General features: G+C 34.5%; 1 protein-coding gene and 1 pseudogene across 2 annotated transcripts in view; one reads left to right on the top strand and one right to left on the bottom strand.

Moving 5' to 3' along the window:
- Positions 1 to 18,602, bottom strand: part of LOC145293172 (uncharacterized) — a 297,731-nt gene that overhangs the window by 201,607 nt on the left and 77,522 nt on the right. The window lies entirely within an intron of this gene.
- On the top strand, positions 13,626 to 13,762 carry LOC145293499 (U2 spliceosomal RNA; annotated as a pseudogene).

Genomic DNA, 18,602 nt, shown 5'->3' with positions numbered 1-18,602 from the left:
ATTTAAACATTTGCAAACAAATTCGAATGCAAAATGTACAAGAAAATTCACATGACATGGTAGTGGCATAAAACAATAAAAATGCCCAATATTCCAAGCAATGCACGTGTGTCCAAACGCAACTCTGGTAACGCGCGTGCGTGCAAAAGAGAAATTTATTTCCCTTCATATTGTTAAGACTTTTTGTATTATAAATCTCTTTTGGATTTTTAATAATATGTACTTTGGTGTGGAAATTATTTTTAATAATTTATTATTTTTTGACGAATTATTTCACAGTGGAACTATTCTTGTGCTCTTTGTTTTGTTTCTGCTGGAATTTGTAATACGCACTCATATATGGAGAGAATTTCGATGCCTACGAGATACTATCCCTGAGTGTCTAAGGTCTTTTTGTACAGGAGTTTGTCAAGACATATGGCCTGCGGATGTTTCCCCTACAAGCAAATTCTGACCAAATATTCAAAAGACATAGTATTCGAAACCCAAATAAGATCCCCTTCAATATGACAACACACTTCAAGTGATGTTACCTTAGTAAAAACACCAAGCAGGATGCTACACCAGATTAGATAACTTCTTGTCCTGGAATCTCATGTTATGTTGGTTGGCATCGGCCAGTCTAGAAGATTATGCCTGTATAAGTGCCTGTAGAGGTGGTTGAACACCGTCTTCTGTGTCTGAATAAGCCTATCTTCAATCTACATTGTCGGTTGCAGACATCGCAGGTGTAGGTCGGTACATCGTATTAGTGTTCTGTTGAATTTTGTTGACTGGCCTTCCCGAATAGTCTTTTGGTCTCCGCCCGTTCTACGATGGACTTTCCGCTAGTGGTCAGGCCCTGGGTTACCGTTTTTCTCCAGATGTTGCGGACTTTAGCTTTGGACTCCTTTTGCCAGTGGTGAATTCACTGTAGAGAATGTATTTTAGGATTCTTCCATTGTCCATACGGTGCACATGACCTATCCGGCGTAGGCGTATTTGGAGAAGAAAGGCGAACATGAAGGGGATACCAGCCCTTGCAAGCAAAGCATTATTTTAACTTTGTCCCGCAAGAAATTCCAAAAATTATCCACAGACTACGCATGTGAAATGTGTTCAGTTTCCATTTTTGGTGGCTGTAGGTTGTCCATGTTGCGCTGCCGTACAGAAAGGTGCTGATGACACAGGCCATGTAAACGTTCAGTTTTGTGAAGATGGTGAGATGTTTATTTTCTCACACCCGAATTGTCAATTTTGCAAGAATGGTGGATGTCTTTCCGATGCGCTTGTTGAATTCTACGTCAAGAGGGAGATGATGTGATTTTCCCTAGCAGGGTGGTCACTGAAACATATTTGCATATGTGTAGCCAATAATTTTCATATTCAACCTTTTCATATTGCTATGTCTAAATATTGAGCACTCTTTTGTAGACACATTTTGTTTTTGTTTAAATAACTAAACAATACTACCAATAATATATATATATATATATATATATATATATATATATATATATATATATATATATAATGTAAGTGATCGGAAATATATATATATATATATATATATATATATGAGTGTGTATATATATAACAAAATAATAATTATATTTACCTACAGACACTAACGTTTCATGCTTACGCAACCACCAGTGTAGGGGTGACAATTCCTGCCGGTTATGAGATTCAAACCTAGCCACGAAGCCATCTTTTTGCTCCATTTGTTAAACCTTTACCTCAGAGCCCCCAGACAATTGCCGCGGAATGAAGGGAATTAAGTACTATTAAACGCCGAATTCGTGCGATTACATTAGACAATCTAAAGTCCCTTTGCACCATGATGTATTCTACTATTAATCCAGATGCTGATGCCTATTACCCTATTGCCCTAGAAACCAAAAATACGAATTGCTATATCAACACATAAATCTATGATATTATATATGTATTATCGAAATCGGGAAGCTAACCACTTGGCGACAGTTACGGATCAATTAGATTTCAAGCGCCCTGGAATACACAAATATAAAAAGGACGAATTCGGGTGTATACCGGTTTATCTGACTTCTGGTTAAACTTTGCGCATGACCGTGGGGCATATAAACAAGCGGGTAATAAACTTTTTCTAATTACAACTATTCTAAGTTCTTCGGTTTTTAGTCGCGTGCAAGCGGCTCTATAAGTCACTCCGTCGGTCTGTCTGTCTGTCGGTCGGGCTGTCTGTCGGTCGGTCTGTCAACCTGTCCGTAACACTTTTGTGCTTGGCCTTTTTGGTTAAGATCAAAGGTCTGTTGTTAATAGATGCTGTTCTTAGCTTTTTAAGTTTTTCATGACCTTTTGGCCAAGATCAAAGCGCAGTACCTGTTCCGGCAGATACTGCAAGCAAATAACATATGTGGGAGCAGCCTCACATATAAGACCTTGGACAATGTAGGGGCAACCCTTCATACCAATTGTCACTATCCAGCTCCCCTACTTCCCGGGGAGTTGGTCCCCATTTCCACTTTAATCCTCACATTAAAAATCGGCCTTGTGCCTAATTTACTCGGTGGGTGAGCAAACAAATACCCTTTTCTTGGCCTTTTGGCTAATATCAAAGTGTAGTATCTGTTTTTACTACATGCTGTACTTATTGTGATATAAAGTGGGGGATCACTTTTCTGTATTAATTTAATGTAAAATGATCACCAACTTTACAACCAGTCAGTCTCAAAGCCATTCAAGTCATTCTCCAGATCATTCAAGTTGTTTTTGAAGAATTCCAGTTATTTTTTAAGCATTCAAGTCATTCTTAAGGTCATTCAATTCATCCTTAAGTTCATTAAAGTCATTCTAAGTCATTTACTTTTTATTTATTTAAGTCATTTCAGCTCATTTGTCGGTCATTTTAGTTTATCTTTAAGAATTTCATGTCAATCCTACATTCACGCATTCATTCATTACACGAGAGCACGCGATTAATGGCTATCGGCCTTGTTCGTCACAAAATTAATTTTAAATATAGAGAAAAGTTCATTTTAGGAAAAAGGAGTATTATTAAACATTTATTTTTTTAATATTAGGCACGTCTTGTTTCATTTATAAACTTTTAATAAACTTAAAAACAAAACTAAATTTACCGAATTCAAACAAAGTTCGTGTCTATCAAATTATTATAACTCACTAAAGGTAGTCGCGTCCTCCAGTTAGTAAACTAGGTATCGTAGTCAATACTTTTATTATTCATTTCTGACAACGGAAATGTCTACACACGGAATTGCTAAAGAATGCCTTGTATTCAAGCCAGTTTCTATGAGAATCTTGTCACGTAATCATTCACTTTTAAACATGTTGCTATAAAGTGAAGTAGGCGATCAGCTCTTTGCATGATTGCACGAGTCGTTTTTATTTAGTTCTGTTCGTCTTACATGCAGAGTGCATTTGCTAAAGATTAAAGAAGATTAACACGGATTAGAGATTTAAAAGATGCCAGCTCATATTCCAAATAAGAATGTAAGAAAGAGTTTCGAATATCGATTACTGATTATTCCTTGTGCCTTCCTAGCTTTTACGAAATCTATATTTGAGTGAAGAAACGAATCGAGTATTAATTCATGCTCTTCGGAATAAATCATCAACGTTCTTGTCAACGAACGGTTTGTCCAGCTATTTCTTAAAAAAGTAACTTCTGTGCTAATACACAAAATAAGTAAAAGTTTATTTCACACGAATTTAATTTTTTTTTGTTAATGTGTAATTAATTATTAAAAATATATTAAATTCATTAAAGTTTTTCAGAGTAAAGTTAGACTTTTTTTTTAAAAAGCATTAATGATAACGTACAGGACAGTTAACAATTGAGAACTCGTAAACAAAAAATAAAAACAACTAATAATTTTTTTTTTTACACAGTGATCACCACCTATCAAGGCCCGGAAGCCACTCAGGGATAAGGGTTATTGCAAGTACATTACGTTAGTGTGGAGATTTGATGAAGTGTTTAATTAAGGGGCAGTTCATTAGGAATTTGTTAACGTTGGACTTGAAGACATCCAAGTTGTAGTCAAGGGAAGCAGGCAGACGGAACAGAGTTCCACAGGCGTGCAGTTCTAAGAAAGAAGCTTTGTTCATGGAATCCGCGTTTTGATTTAGGCACAGATATAGAGTGGGGGAAATTTTTCACAGTGGATTCAGCTAGACGGGTGTTTTTCATGAAAGATTGGCGAGGGGGGGGACCAGAGATTGGAGTTCAGACGCAATAGAATTAAATTATCTACCGACCGGTATACTTTTTACTCGTTGAAACTGTTTTTATTTCCCAATTTTATTTTGATATCGTGTCTTACTGACGCACGAAAATAACATAACGGCCGGAATTATCACTTCATTTTGCTGTAGTTAATTTTGTGTTGTTTTACGAGATTTTGTTTTAGGGACGGCTTGCTACTCGGATATAGAGTTAATGTTAGAGTAATTAAAATATTTTCTCACCAACGGAAGTTTAGCCGTAATCTTAGCCGTCATTTTTGTTTTCGTGTGTCAATAAGACGCAAGAATATTAAAATAAAATTCTAAAATAAAATATTTTACGAACCGTTCATATTAAATGCATATGGGTCAATAAAGAATGTAATTCTACTGGGTTTTCTATAAATTATTTGTTGTTTTTCTTTTAGTTTACGAGTTTCTAGATTGGTAAATATTCTGGACTTTTACTAACATGACCAGTAAAGTTTTTTTTAAGAGAATAAATAAAATATAACCCACTTTTATTAGTAATCCAAACGTCCATCTACACTGTAGATTTACTACATCCTCAACAATAAATTTCTTCATGTTGCATACTCTTGTAGTATGAACAAAGTTATAGTTAAAGATGCAGTTAATTCAGTCGATAAGATGTCCGAAGCATGTAGGACGCAGCCATGTGCGGACGGTTTCTCCTATCGCCACTTTTATAAGGAAATGATAACGAAAACTTCTAAGAACCAATTGGGAGACCGGGCGGTGATGGTAACTTCCGGTTCACTTGTGGAGTGCAGGAAAAAAAAACATGGATATACAACAAGTAGGACATGGTTGTCAGCAATAATGTGGAGTACTATGATAGTACTTGTAGTGACTGAAAGATCCGAACAACGTTTGGTTACTTATAGCAACAATTTGTTGACATCGGATTTGAAGACGACCAAGTTGTAATTAAAAAGAGTTGCCTCTTAGTAATATGATCCACAGATGGGTGGCCTTTGCAAAAAAAGCTTTGTCCATAGAAATTTCCCTGGCGCTAGGTACTGTGATGGAGAAAAGAACGCGACTTCCCGTTGTGGCAGAAGACGAGTCCTGGTTGTAAATGTCTTATGAGAAAGAATCAAAGATCGCAGCTCAGTGGAGAACATTCCATAGAATTAACTGTACAGTACGTCTCTTCTACAACAAAGGGATTGTGAGAAGAGGAAAAGTAAAAAACGAACAAACAAACAAAACACCCTGTTATTAAAATTGACGACAACTATAAAATATCAACATTAAAGTTTATTAAAATTAAATAAAATAATATCTTAGTTTTACTTGTAAACAAGGTAAAATAATAAATTCTGTAATGATTAGGGCATTTGTTCAGTCTTGCTAATCAACTGATACCCCACGTTGAGATAGCAGTGCGTGTAACTGTGAAGCAAATGTTGCACAATCTCACACCTCTCCTGAGTAAACATTGCTTGATTCCAATGGCAATAATGAATCTAAGACGACTGGAAACAATGCCGAGATAAACAGAGAGCACATACAGCACCTGGAATTCCCAAATAGTCACTCATTTTAGTACAGACCAGGCTAGATGTTGCTTCTGATTATTGTACGGCCGAGTAAACTATATTAACAAAAAAAAGCTTATGAAACTTTAACTAAAGAAAATATGAAATTTCGCTTTTTATGAGAGTAAAAGACCTACCCGTGCTATTTTACGGTAATTTTAGTGCACTTTGAAATATTATAAATAGTGTGTGATTTTGTACCAAATTGCCATAGCAACGGAATTTTAAATACTGAATGCACACGCGCGCGCGCACACACACACACACGAACCACATAACTCAAAAAATAACAAACAAGAAAAGACGAGCAGTGTGTCTTTATTATAATTTACATGAGGCGTTTTGTTTATTAGTGCAATCAAATATTTAATCGATTTTAAATCACACCAGTTTAACGAAATTATTCGCGATGAGTAAAAAAAATAATTACTACAAACACTTGAATAGAAATAAAACAAAAACAGAACACGCCGACAGAGAACAAAAAAAAAAAAAAAAAAAAAAACGAAAAAAAAACAAAAACAAAAAACGAAAAAAAAAAAAGAACGAAAAAAAAAAACAAAAACAAAAACAAAAAACGAAAAAAAAAAGAACGAAAAAAAAAAACAAAAACAAAAACAAAAAACGAAAAAAAAAAAAACTCCCGCAAAACGTTAAATTAATCACGCCTTCTTCTAAAATAAAATAAAATAAAAGTGTACTGGCAGCACAGACTGGTACCACATCAAACCGAGAAAGGTCAAGAAGTATGGAAAGACTGAGGAGAGAAAGCACTAAACAAACCTCCATTGGAAAGGTGGAGTAGGAATTGGAACCCAAATTCCACTGAAGACTAATGGTCATTGCCAGCGAGAAATTAATAACAAGCGGCTATTGTGATAACACAAATTCATTCGCAAAGTTTGTGGAAAGAAATGGAAAGTACTGGAAATCTGGGAAGATTTGTTGTCACGTAGACTCCATGGAATGTCACCGGTTATTATCAGCGAGTAATCTGTGTGAGAACTCCTAGTGAGTAAATAATAATAATTTGTAATAGTTAATACGATGAGAAGGAAAGCTAGGATAACAGATGTTGACAGATAAAATATAGGTTAAGACTGGAATGTAAGTCTGAATACGCTTTTGGAATTCAAAACTAAAACAATAACATTTGCATAAAATAAAATACGCATCAAGTGCGCTTGAAAGCTAAATCACAACGCAATATTAGGAAAATAAACAAATTTTTTACTTGCTTGAAATTTATGACTTAAATATATTTTGGATTCAAACTCCATCTTCAGTATGTTGTTTCCTTTTTTTTCTTCTTTATTCTTTCCATCTTGTAAAGTTGGATAAAATCTGTTTATAAAGATCCGCGCGTTGTCTCTCAGCAGTTGTATTTTGAAATGTTAGAACGTGGCGTTGGCTACGCGAGAATAACGTTAAGGGTATAAGTTCCATTATAGAAGCATTCATTTAATTTAAATAAAATAAAATACGCATCAAGTGCGCATAGCTAACGCCACGTTCTAACATTTCCAAATACAACCGCTGAGAGACAACGCGCGGATCTTTTTTTGTAAAAATTATGTACATGTGTGTGCATATACAAATTTTTTAGCTTTTATTTATTCTCAGACAGCACCGAGTTTTTTTCATCTTCATCAGCCCCTTAATAATATAATGAAACCTATATTCGTTTTAGTGTGTTCCCAGGCAACGCTAAGTTTCTTGTCTTCTCCTCCGTCAAGCATATACCACGTTGAAAATATACTACTATATTATTGTACACACCCACTCTCTGTGGAATATTGAGCACTGACTCCCGATCAACGCCGATAACCCTTTTCTGGGATACAGTAGTGTAACAAAATAGAGTAACAGTCTTTTTCTAGGCAACGCAATGTATAAAACATCTGCTCTATTTAAGATATTGATGACTCTCGGACAACGGCGAGTAAATATACCTGCTTTTTTTTTTTTACACAGTGATCACCACTTATCAAGGCCCGGAAGCCACTCAGGGATAAGGGTTATTGCAAGTACATTACGTTAGTGTGGGGATTTGATGGAGTGTTTACTTAAGGGGGCGGTTCATTAGGAATTTGTTAACATTAGACTTGAAGACATCCAAGTTGTAGTCCGGAGGGAAGCAGGCAGACGGAACAGAGTTCCACAGGCGTGCAGTTCTAAGAAAGAAGCTTTGTTCATGGAATCCGCGCGTTGATTTAGGCACAGATATAGAGTGGGGGGAAATTTTTCACAGTGGATTCAGCTAGACGGGTGTTTTTCGTGAAAGATTGGCGAGGGGGGACCAGGGATTGGAGTTCAGACGAGCACCTGCCATGAAAATAACGATAAAACAAGGATAGGCTCGCAACGTCTCTTCTGTGGGAGAGGGGTTGCAGGGTAGAGAAAAGGATACTGAGCACTTTGGATTCAATTATACCATTATACCATTATACTTATACTGTATTAATATTACGTCTCCCGAGCAACACCGAGTTAACAAAAGAGAGAAGTTTTTTTCTCCCAGGTAACGCTGCGTTTAAACACACCTAGGATGTTGAGCATTTCCGGATTACTATATACCATTTTACTGAATGTAAGATTGTAGTCTTGTTCCCATTTACAGCCCTACTAAAATCATCCAAATAAAATTAAGGGTTCCTCCAGGGCACTACGACCGTCTTTCCAACAGTAACGCATCCTAAAAATGTTGAAGAGCTACGAAGATAAGAGTGGTACCATTAAAACGAATAACTTTTTGTGCTCCAGAATTTATTTTTTACATAGTCACCACCGTTCTTAATGCAATTTGGCCTCTTTTGATGCCTCGGTTGTTAAAGTTCGGAGCACGCTTTGTTACTCACATCTGTCGCTACTCTGAAATCGACGAACCCACCTCCTAACTGTGCTGACATTAACTTCATCGGTTTCGTAAATGTTCAACAGACGCCGCTGAATGTTGATCTGTTTAACTTTTCTGCAGAGGAATTTAAATGACGCATTCTTGCTTTTAAAGCACGCCCACATCGTCAATATTTACAACAGAGATATGAAACTTTCAGGTCATGAATGCATAAGTTCAGTCATCATAACAATGCAATTTGCAATCCCTTCTGATCCATTCGCGTAGAATCAAAAATAAGAGGCATTACTTTTGAAACGTCTCCTCGTACTACTGAAACCACTCTTCTCAAGTTTCCTGCCCCTCCTTTGTAATCCGAAGAGGAGCTTAAAAAAGATGAAATTAATTTTGAAAGAAAATGCCGAGCGTAATCAATACATTGAAATCACAGTGTTTTCTTTTAAAATTATGGGTGCAAAAAAAAAAAAAAAAACAACAAAAAAAAAACAATAAATAAATAAAAAAATAAAATAAAAATAAAATAAAAATTAACCGCTCTTTGACAAAATCTGCTCCATGTTCCCCTAAGAAAAGCACATAGGGTTAGAGATTCGGGAATACTTCCATTGTCTTTCCCGGTTAATTTTACATAAGAAAATACTTTCAGATTTAGTGTAGAGTATATAACCCTTTTTCTATAGGGCACACACACATACACACAGATATTGAATTATATGGATTATATTGAAGTTTGCTGAAAAGTGTACGAAAAGAATGACCTACCTACCCTGACGAAATTTGTTCCATAGCCAACTTAAAGTTGCACTTGGAGATTCATATTCGCTATTTTACATGATATACTTTTAGATGTTCTCTAACCTTTCTTTTTACAGGGAACACACAAACATACATACAAATAATGAGTTTTAGATATATAGATTAAATTTTATTTATTCTGCTAAATTTGAGAGCCGTCATCAGATTTATATTCATGATAGCAAAATCAAATTATTGACATTGCAATTAATTATGAAAAGAAAAAATATTAGTGTTTTGCCAGCGAACAACGCAACGAACAACAATCTAGTTTAAAAAAATAAATCTCAAATCGGCCTGTTCTAAATCTGATGGACCTGCGTGTCGACTAGAACGGAAAGAGAATAAAACAAACGACGCCAAGGACAGAAAGAATCCTTCAGTATAATTTCTGTCTTGCTGAAACTATGGTGTTGGAGATGTACTGAATGCGATGTAAGTTGATAGACAATTTGTTAACTCATATGAGCCAAAGCAGTCATTGTACTAGGCAGAAATTCAATACGTCTGCACACGCTCAGTGGAGCAACGGAAGAAAGCCACCAGTAGCTTCTCACAAATATCTTTTTACCAAAGAATAAGAATTCTAAAATAAAACAAACAAAAAACAAACAAACAAAAAAAAAACGTAGGACTGTTGGTAAGTCTTCTATTATTGCATATATTTCGTTTTAAAAGTTGGTTTTGGTAGACAGATTGCAATTGATATGTCATCCACATTCATGAACGTTGCGTTCATCAAATTTTGAATATCTTTGTTTCTACTAATAATTCATGAAAATCACAAGGCCAAAAACTACTCGAGGACAAAGATTAATTAGATGAAGAGCAGACAGAAAAGAATCTACGGACTGAACGAAATTTGAATATATATGAGGGCGGTTCATGAAAAGTATTTATTGATATTGCATTTGAAGATGACTATATAGTTTGCAGGAGAGCAGTTCTATGGTAATGTGTTCTATGGAAAGATGAGAGGTATGTTGTTGTCTTCTGTGGAGACGAGGGGAAAATTTATTTTCTTGATCTATCTAAATTAAATATGTTTTTTTTTTTAAAATAAAAGAGCGACTATTCCAACGCTAACTAGATGTTATTCCCCTTACCGGCTGGTAATCGCTATTTTCTTAACACACATTAACAGCGTTAAAGCAAACGCAATGAAAGTAAAAGTCATAGAAAATATATGAAAAGTCATTTACTGGCCATAAAATAAAACACGTTCCCTGTTTATTGTTTTGAACAATAAATTTATTTCTGTTAGAAAACTAAATTAATCAGATACTATTAATTTTAACAGGGATGAGTATTCTGAAGATTGGGCTTTTGGTCGACGCTTGGCAGTGCAGATACTCCGTAAAATAATAATTATATATATATATATATATATATAGTCATACACATACAGGACTGTTTCGCTGTTTCACAGCTCATCAGAGCGACTAGACAGGCAAGTACCTCAAGCCAGGATTGAAACCCGACTGTCTGTACGACAGCCAAGGCTCCTAACCACTACGCTATTGGCGGCTGCGGGAGTCATGAGTTTAACGATGTTTTGACATCGTCCGAACTACTTCTGCTCGATTTGTTTACACAAAGAGCATCGCTTTATACGCTAATGGTAATTCGTGTATCACTTCTCAGTATGCTCAACTCAAGATAAGGAGCATTATATATATATATATATATATATATATATATATATATATATATATATATATATATATATATATATGTAAAATCGTGACTTCCTACACTGATGATGCCATAGTATGAAAAATAGTGTCTGTAAGTATAAATAATTATTTATAACTAGCGGGGGTACCCGGCGTTGCCCGAGTGTTTGTTTCCGGGACGGGGGGGGGGGAGTTTTAAAAAATGTTATGGTAGGTAAGTAGGAAGGATCAAACCCGGAGTCATGAGTAAAAGTAGGAAAATAAAGTGTGAAAAAAAAAAACAAAAGAAAACATCTGCAACGTTAACAGTTCGGCCACCAAGAAAAGTCCATTCCAGTTGTTTTGGAAAAAAAAAAAAAAAAAAAACGACTACGGTAGGTCGGCGCGAACGTGAAAATATAATGTAAATTGTCCAGCACGCTAACCACTACGCCACAGAGCACTGCAGCTTAGTTTAGTGATTTTAAATAACTTGACATGAAAGAACTACGAAGCCAAACCGGTGTTCTCTTCTCAACTGTTCCTTGTGAACGATCCCCAAACGGTGTTAAGTGGTGGCAGGGGGAGGAGGAATTTATTAGAGAGAAAATATTTTACCACTTCCATTGATCTTAACCGATTTTGGCCGTGGCTTCTCAGCAGAAAAAGTATAGAAATCTAAGATTATCGAGGAATTTGAGAAATAATAAGCCTATAACACACCTCAGATATTGTTCTGCCGTTTGTGCATATTATATTTGCATGAAATATCTTGATTTTTAATCCTATCAATGTCAAAATCAGACGGGAAAAATGAGTTCATTTTATTTATATAGAGAAGAGATTATAATAATTTCCGCTCCTTTAAGAAGTTCTAAAAAGTTGAGCACTGTCTGTGATATAATAAGTCGGTCAGCTGGCCTTCGTGCAAAATCGAGAAATTCCAGTCGCTTGATCACTGTAGATCGTTTATAATAATGTTTATACCTGTATAAATGTTAAATTTCACAATTCTCATGACAATTGACGGTAGCCTAGAGATTATGTTCCTTGCTAATAGAATTAGAGATGGTTTCGCGGCTGGGTTCGAGTCCTTTGACTAGCGGCAATCGTGACTTCCTGCACTGATGATTCTGAAAAGATGAAACGCTATTGTCTATAGGCATAAATCTAATTATATATATATATATATATATATATATATATATATATATATATACATATACATATATATATATATATATTTAACAATACCTGTCTGAATATATATATATATATATATATATATATATATATATATATATTCAGACAGGTATTGTTAAATAGCACGGAGTATTTTTGCTTAATGATCTTTTTTGTAATTTCCCATTTTTCGAATGGTCATTCTTATGTCTCGATCGAATTTAAAGCATTTAGATCTTAAACGAAAAGATAATAAAAAACTCCCTGGGGACGACTGAAGAAAATCAGTTGAAAGTACTTGCAGAAAAAAAACAGATGGGCGAAAACGACTACAGAACTTTTCTACACAAATTCAACGAAGTAGATTAATAGAAAATATTTGGACCCACATGAGTAATTTATAATATATCTAAAATGTATACATATGAACAATACATATAGAATGATGTGTATAAAATGTGTATATATTTATACTATTTTTTATTTTATACATATTTTACACCCACACACACCCACACACACACACACACACACACACACACACACACACACATATATATCTTATATATTTTATTAACTAATAATTATAGAGCCGGTACGAGTAAAATAAGAATGTAAATATATAAAACTAAAACTAATAACAGAGAAGGGGTGATAATTAATAGAATGGATTCAAGCAAACACTATATAAAAACAAGAGTTTGTAAATAGGCAAAGATTTGTGGAGAAATGGACGGAGGACATAGGTAAAAAATATGTTTTAAACGATATGAATTGATTAGCCTAAATTTATCTGGAGGAAATAACTAGATCTATTATTAAAATAATTTTGTCCGTGTATTTTAAAGAAGGTGGTGTTTGATCAACATTGCTGGGAAGCCATGGTTTAATATACTATTTTGTTTTTAAATCCCAGAAACAGGTTTAAGAACATTGTACTATTGCTTGTTCATGTAAGTAAAATTATTCAGCGATATGGAAGATTAATCGACTTAATGACAAAATAATGTTCTAACGAAGGACAATTTTTTTCTTAGTTCTAAAGATTTTTAAGAAACTTCCAAGACTATATATAGTGCCTAAGTTTTTTGTTCATCGTTGATTTTGACTGTATTTTTAACATGAATAAAAGATTTAATATCTCAAAGTGTAATATCTGTTCCGGCAGATACTGCAAGCAAAGACCATATGTGGGGGCAGCCTCACATATAAGACTTTGGTAAATGTAGGTGCAATCCTTCATACCAATTGTCACTATCTAGCTCCCCTACTCCTCGGGGAGTTGGTCCCCATTTCCCCTTCACTCCTCACATTAAAAATCGGCCTTGTGCCTTATTTGCTCGGTGGGGGAGCAAATAAATAACCTTTTCTTGGCCTTTTGGCCAATATCAAAGTGTAGTATCTGTTCTTACTACATGCTGTACTTATGTTTGTAACTTTGTGATACAAAGTGGGGGATCACTTTTCTGTATTAATTTAATGTAAAATAATCACCCACTTTACAACCAGTCAGTCTCAAAGCCATTCAAGTCATTCTCCAGATCATTCAAGTTGTTTTTGAAGGATTCCAGTTATTTTTAAGCATTCAAGTCATTCTTAAGGTCATTCAATTCATCCTTAAGTTCATTAAAGTCATTCTAAGTCATTTACTTTTTATTTATTTAAGTCATTTCAGCCTATTTTTCAGTCATTTTAGTTTATCTTTAAGAATTTCATGTCAATCCTACATTCACGCATTCATTCATTACACGAGAGCACGCGACTTATAGCTATCGGCCTTGTTTTATTGTTATTTTTCAGATTACCGTATAAAAACATGTGATATATGAATATTTTCCCACAAACGTAAAAAACACACTTATAGGATGATGTATGATCTTTAATTTAATTGTTAGTTTAAAATCAATCAATATTTATAATTTTTTTTTTGTACCAGTAATGGAAAATTAAGTTTAAAACAAAAAAAAATAAAATAAAATAAACAATTAAAATAATGGTTTTTGGCATCGAAAAATAGGCGCAATTTTTTTCGATTCTTATACCGATTCCGATATCTTAAAATTCCGATTTTTTCGATTACCGATTTTTTTAAAAATTTATTTATTGAGCTATGAAAATATCCTTTTACGTTTTTCGAGTCTTTATTTGTCAACTAGACTTACGAACTTTTGTGTGCCTCCTCTCTCAGAATTTGAGGGTTAACCTGTTCAATAAGGTCAAATAATGTTGGTCAGGATGAAATGCAATCGACATCTTATTCAAATTAAAATGTTAATTTAAATGCAGGAATTTCTAAGACGAATCACGCAAAATGGAACTTAATTCAAGCATCTTATACGATCTTGATTTAATCATGGCGAATATCTTTTCGCATAACCTGATTGAACAGCTAGAAAATGGTGTTAAAAAAGAATATATAAATATTCATTTTATATTTAATTTGCGTAAATATGAATTACAGAAAATTATACCAAAGACTTACATTAATATTTAATACGAAACTAATAAAGCATTGGTGCATTTTAAAACCTTACCTGAATCTGGCAAAAAGAAATACTGTAATAATTAATCCTTTGGGATGGCTCATCGGAGACTAAATTAAAACGGGGAGGTGGTGAAGTTACCTTTCATCATTCTTACTAGTAACATTGAAATCAAGTTAAACAACAGTCAACTACTTTTAATTACTTTCTTCCTATTTTTCTTTCTATTATATTGAACCATTGCCTAAATACAGGGTGGTCAAAAAGTCAGGTAACATTTTAAAGAAAAACGATATTAGCAATACACGTATATTTAAGTACCATACATTGAAATATAAAATGAAACAAACATGAAATATGTTTATTTTGTTAATTGTCGTCCATTTCTCTCTATCAATCGCTGGAAGCGATTAACCACTGATTGTGTAACACGTGTAATCATGTCAGCTGATATCCGCGCAATCTCCTCTTCAATAAATAACTTTAAAGACGCTATTGTATCAGGCTTCTTGCCATAAACGCTATCCTTTACATAGCCCCAAAGCCAGAAATCAGGAGGGGTAAGATCCCTATATAAGATTATAATGGATCATATTGTTTTTTCTTTTGACCACCCTGTAGATAGATAAAAAGAAAGATAGATGAAAGAGAGAGAGAGAGAGAGAGAGAGAGAGAGAGAGAGAGAGAGAGAGAGAGGATAAAACAAAGATGCTACTCTTTAAAACTTTAAAACTCTTCTAATGTTGTTATCCTTGTCTTTGGAAAACGCTAGGTAACCTTGCTAGTAAGAAATAACACATTAAAAAGAAAATAAAAAAAATTAGCAATAACGAAAAAAAAAAAAGCAAAAAAAAAAAAAAACAAAACAAAAAAAACACACAAACTGAAAAAGAAGAGGCAGCATTACTGACTTCCGTTTCCTCTACTCATTAAGCCATCTTGTTTTGATTCTTCCAACATCTTTTCAATCAATCTTCCAATCAACCTTTCTGGCTTTTTTCTTCCTATCTTGGAAAAGCAAAGTAGCACATAAATAAAAAGATTAGTTCGGACGGACCGGAACCCAATTTCCAGCGACCTAACATTTCAGCACGTCTTCTTTCATTTCAATCATTCTCTACTTGTTTTTTTTTTTTTTTAATTTTTTATCTTTTTTATTATTTTTTTTTAATCGATATCCTTTTCTTTGCCGTTTATTTCTTGGACTTTCTTTATTTTCTTATTTGTTTATTGTAGTGTTTGTTTAATTATATAAAAAGCATTAATCATGAATATTACATAGTTGGTTTTTTTCTACGGCGAGACTGATTAGTCAAATGGATTGAACGAATCGTTTCTTTTGTGTCCCAAGTTCATGCTTTCCTTTTTCGACAATTGAATAATTTGCGAAATTTCGACCGACTGGCGAGGAACGACGCGTCGGGCGGAAGTTAGTTTTAAGCATGCGCACGCCTATACATAATCGTTAATGGACGCTTAAAACCCAATTCTCGCCTTCACTGTGTTTGATTATGTGCAAATTTTCTGGACACACATATGTATTCAACTTTGAGTAAAACTTTTAGTGATAGAGACGTTCCAAAAGTAATGTCCCCTATTTTTATTCCGCTCAAATTGATCAGTGGAGATTGCAAATTGCACTGTTATGATGATTGCACATATGCATTCCTGACCTGAAAGTTTCCTCTCTCTGTTGCAGATATTAACGGTGTGAGATTTTAAGAAAACAGCACCTATCATGGACGTTCGTCAGAAGCAGAGATGCGTTATTGAATTCTTTCCATGCAGAAAAATTGAACGGATCAATATTCACTGGCGCCTGTTTAACGTTTACGAAACCGATGCAGTTGATGTCAGCAAGATAGGAGATGAGTTCTTCGATTTTAGAGTGGCGATAGAGATGTAAGTGACAGTGCGCTCCGAATTTTTACGACTAAGGCGTCAGAACGGGCTGGCAAAAGTGCATTGGGAATGGTAGTGACTTTGTAGAAAAAAATGTGGAGCATAAAAGGTTTTCGTTTTAATGATACTACTTCCGTCTTCGTAACTTTTCAACGTTTTAGTTTCTGAGTTAAAAAATGGGAGGCGTTACTTTTTGACCGACCCTAACATGTGAAAATGTTTCTTGAATGTAGACACGTTTATACAAGAGTCGATAACTGACAACATTGATAGTATCAATTGTCTAGCAAAAAAGAATATTACCACAGACAAACACTGTTTTTTTTTTAATGTAACATGATTAAATGGAAATAATACCACTATACCACTATAGCCATCCTAGCAGTAACGAGAATGGTGATCTGGATCACACGCCTCAAAAAGGTTCACGAAAGAATATCTGTTGCGGATCGAGATCTGATTGTTTATTTTAAACATTTGCTTAAAGTAAAGATCAAATGCGATTGGAAGAGGAGGTGGACGCATGAAACTAGTTTATGCATCCGTCGAGGAGCCAGGTTTGAATTCCTGCTCCCTCCGTAAAGCATGGTACACGCAGTCCTGGGTCCCTCGGAACCCATCCCGCTAGGCTAGTATAGACACATAAAAAGACTCTTGACTGGTGGTACAACTGAGATCCTGTTCCCCCACCCCTTTTTTGGACTTTGGTATTAAAAAACCTCAGAGTTTGCCCAACCCATGCTCCACTCTATTATTTTCACCCCCGTTCTTCCCCCACTCGGAAATCACCTTCTCCCTTTTTTCCTCTACAGAATATCTTTTCTCTCAAAGTCCTATAGAAAATACCCCACTACCAACTAGAGACCTTCCTGCTTGTTTTCGCCCCCCCCCCCCCGGAAAACAGTGGGTGATCTACCACTTTGGTCAAGTTCGGGAAGGATATACTAACTTACCCCACTAAGCATTATATCTTGTTTTTTCCTACCTTCACGGACATTTTATTTAGTCCCCCCCAACCGAATTTTTGTACAGATTTATATACCAAATTTAATGAATCTTTCTCAATAAATTGAACTTTCGCACACATACAAAAAAAAAAAAAAAAAAAAAAATTCACACACCCACAAAAATCACAAATGTATATTTTTGTTAAAACGCTGAGAAATGATTAAGTAGATTTAACTCCATAGAACGAATGTAGTAGTGTGGTAAATGTTGCTAGTCAAGAGTAATCTTCCAAAGTTCCAAATTACCAAAGTTACAAAGACCCTGCACTCTCACCCTCCCCAAATTTCCTATAAGGCCTTGTGCCTAAGTTTGTTTTGGTTTGTAAAATTTTGCTTTTAATTGTAAAAATTGATTGTAACTTTTTAAAAACCGGAATAAACTATATAAAAATAATAAGGCAGTGGAAATAAGTTTTTCATTGTGTACTTGTTGGAGATATTTGCATAAATACTGAATAAGAAAAACTATTGCATACACACTGAATGAAAGTCCAAATATTGGGTCAAAAAGCAACATTTTCAGCATATGACACCGAAAATATCGTGGCTTAGAGATCAGGCTACTTTGAAATGGGCCACATTTATCAATTGTGTGACTTTATTATTAGAAATTAACATCAAAGATAAAAAACATGCCAATTAAATAGTAGTTTCCTATTAGAAATACAGTTTATATGCAAGAACGAAATATGATTGTTAATTTGTGATCTTAAACCATAGAAAAACAGTATTGTTCAACTGCTATCTTTTTCTCCTTCTGTGATTCGTCAGGCTTATGACGAATCTTAGTGTGGATGAAACGCGGAATATTCTATGTAGTTTAATTGCCACATATATTTTCTAACTTTAAACTCCTATATTTTTTGTTTGTATTGATATTCATATTAAAAACCCTTTTTTCTGTTTATTTAAAAAGAAAATACAACTTTGTTATACATGGGCCGTGA

The sequence above is a fragment of the Euprymna scolopes genome, chromosome 14, assembly GCF_053919585.1.
Source record: "Euprymna scolopes isolate OS-2025 chromosome 14, ASM5391958v1, whole genome shotgun sequence".
Lineage (NCBI taxonomy): Eukaryota > Metazoa > Mollusca > Cephalopoda > Sepiida > Sepiolidae > Euprymna > Euprymna scolopes.
Note: the sequence above shows the minus strand (reverse complement) of the source record. Positions and strands in the feature narration are given on the sequence as shown.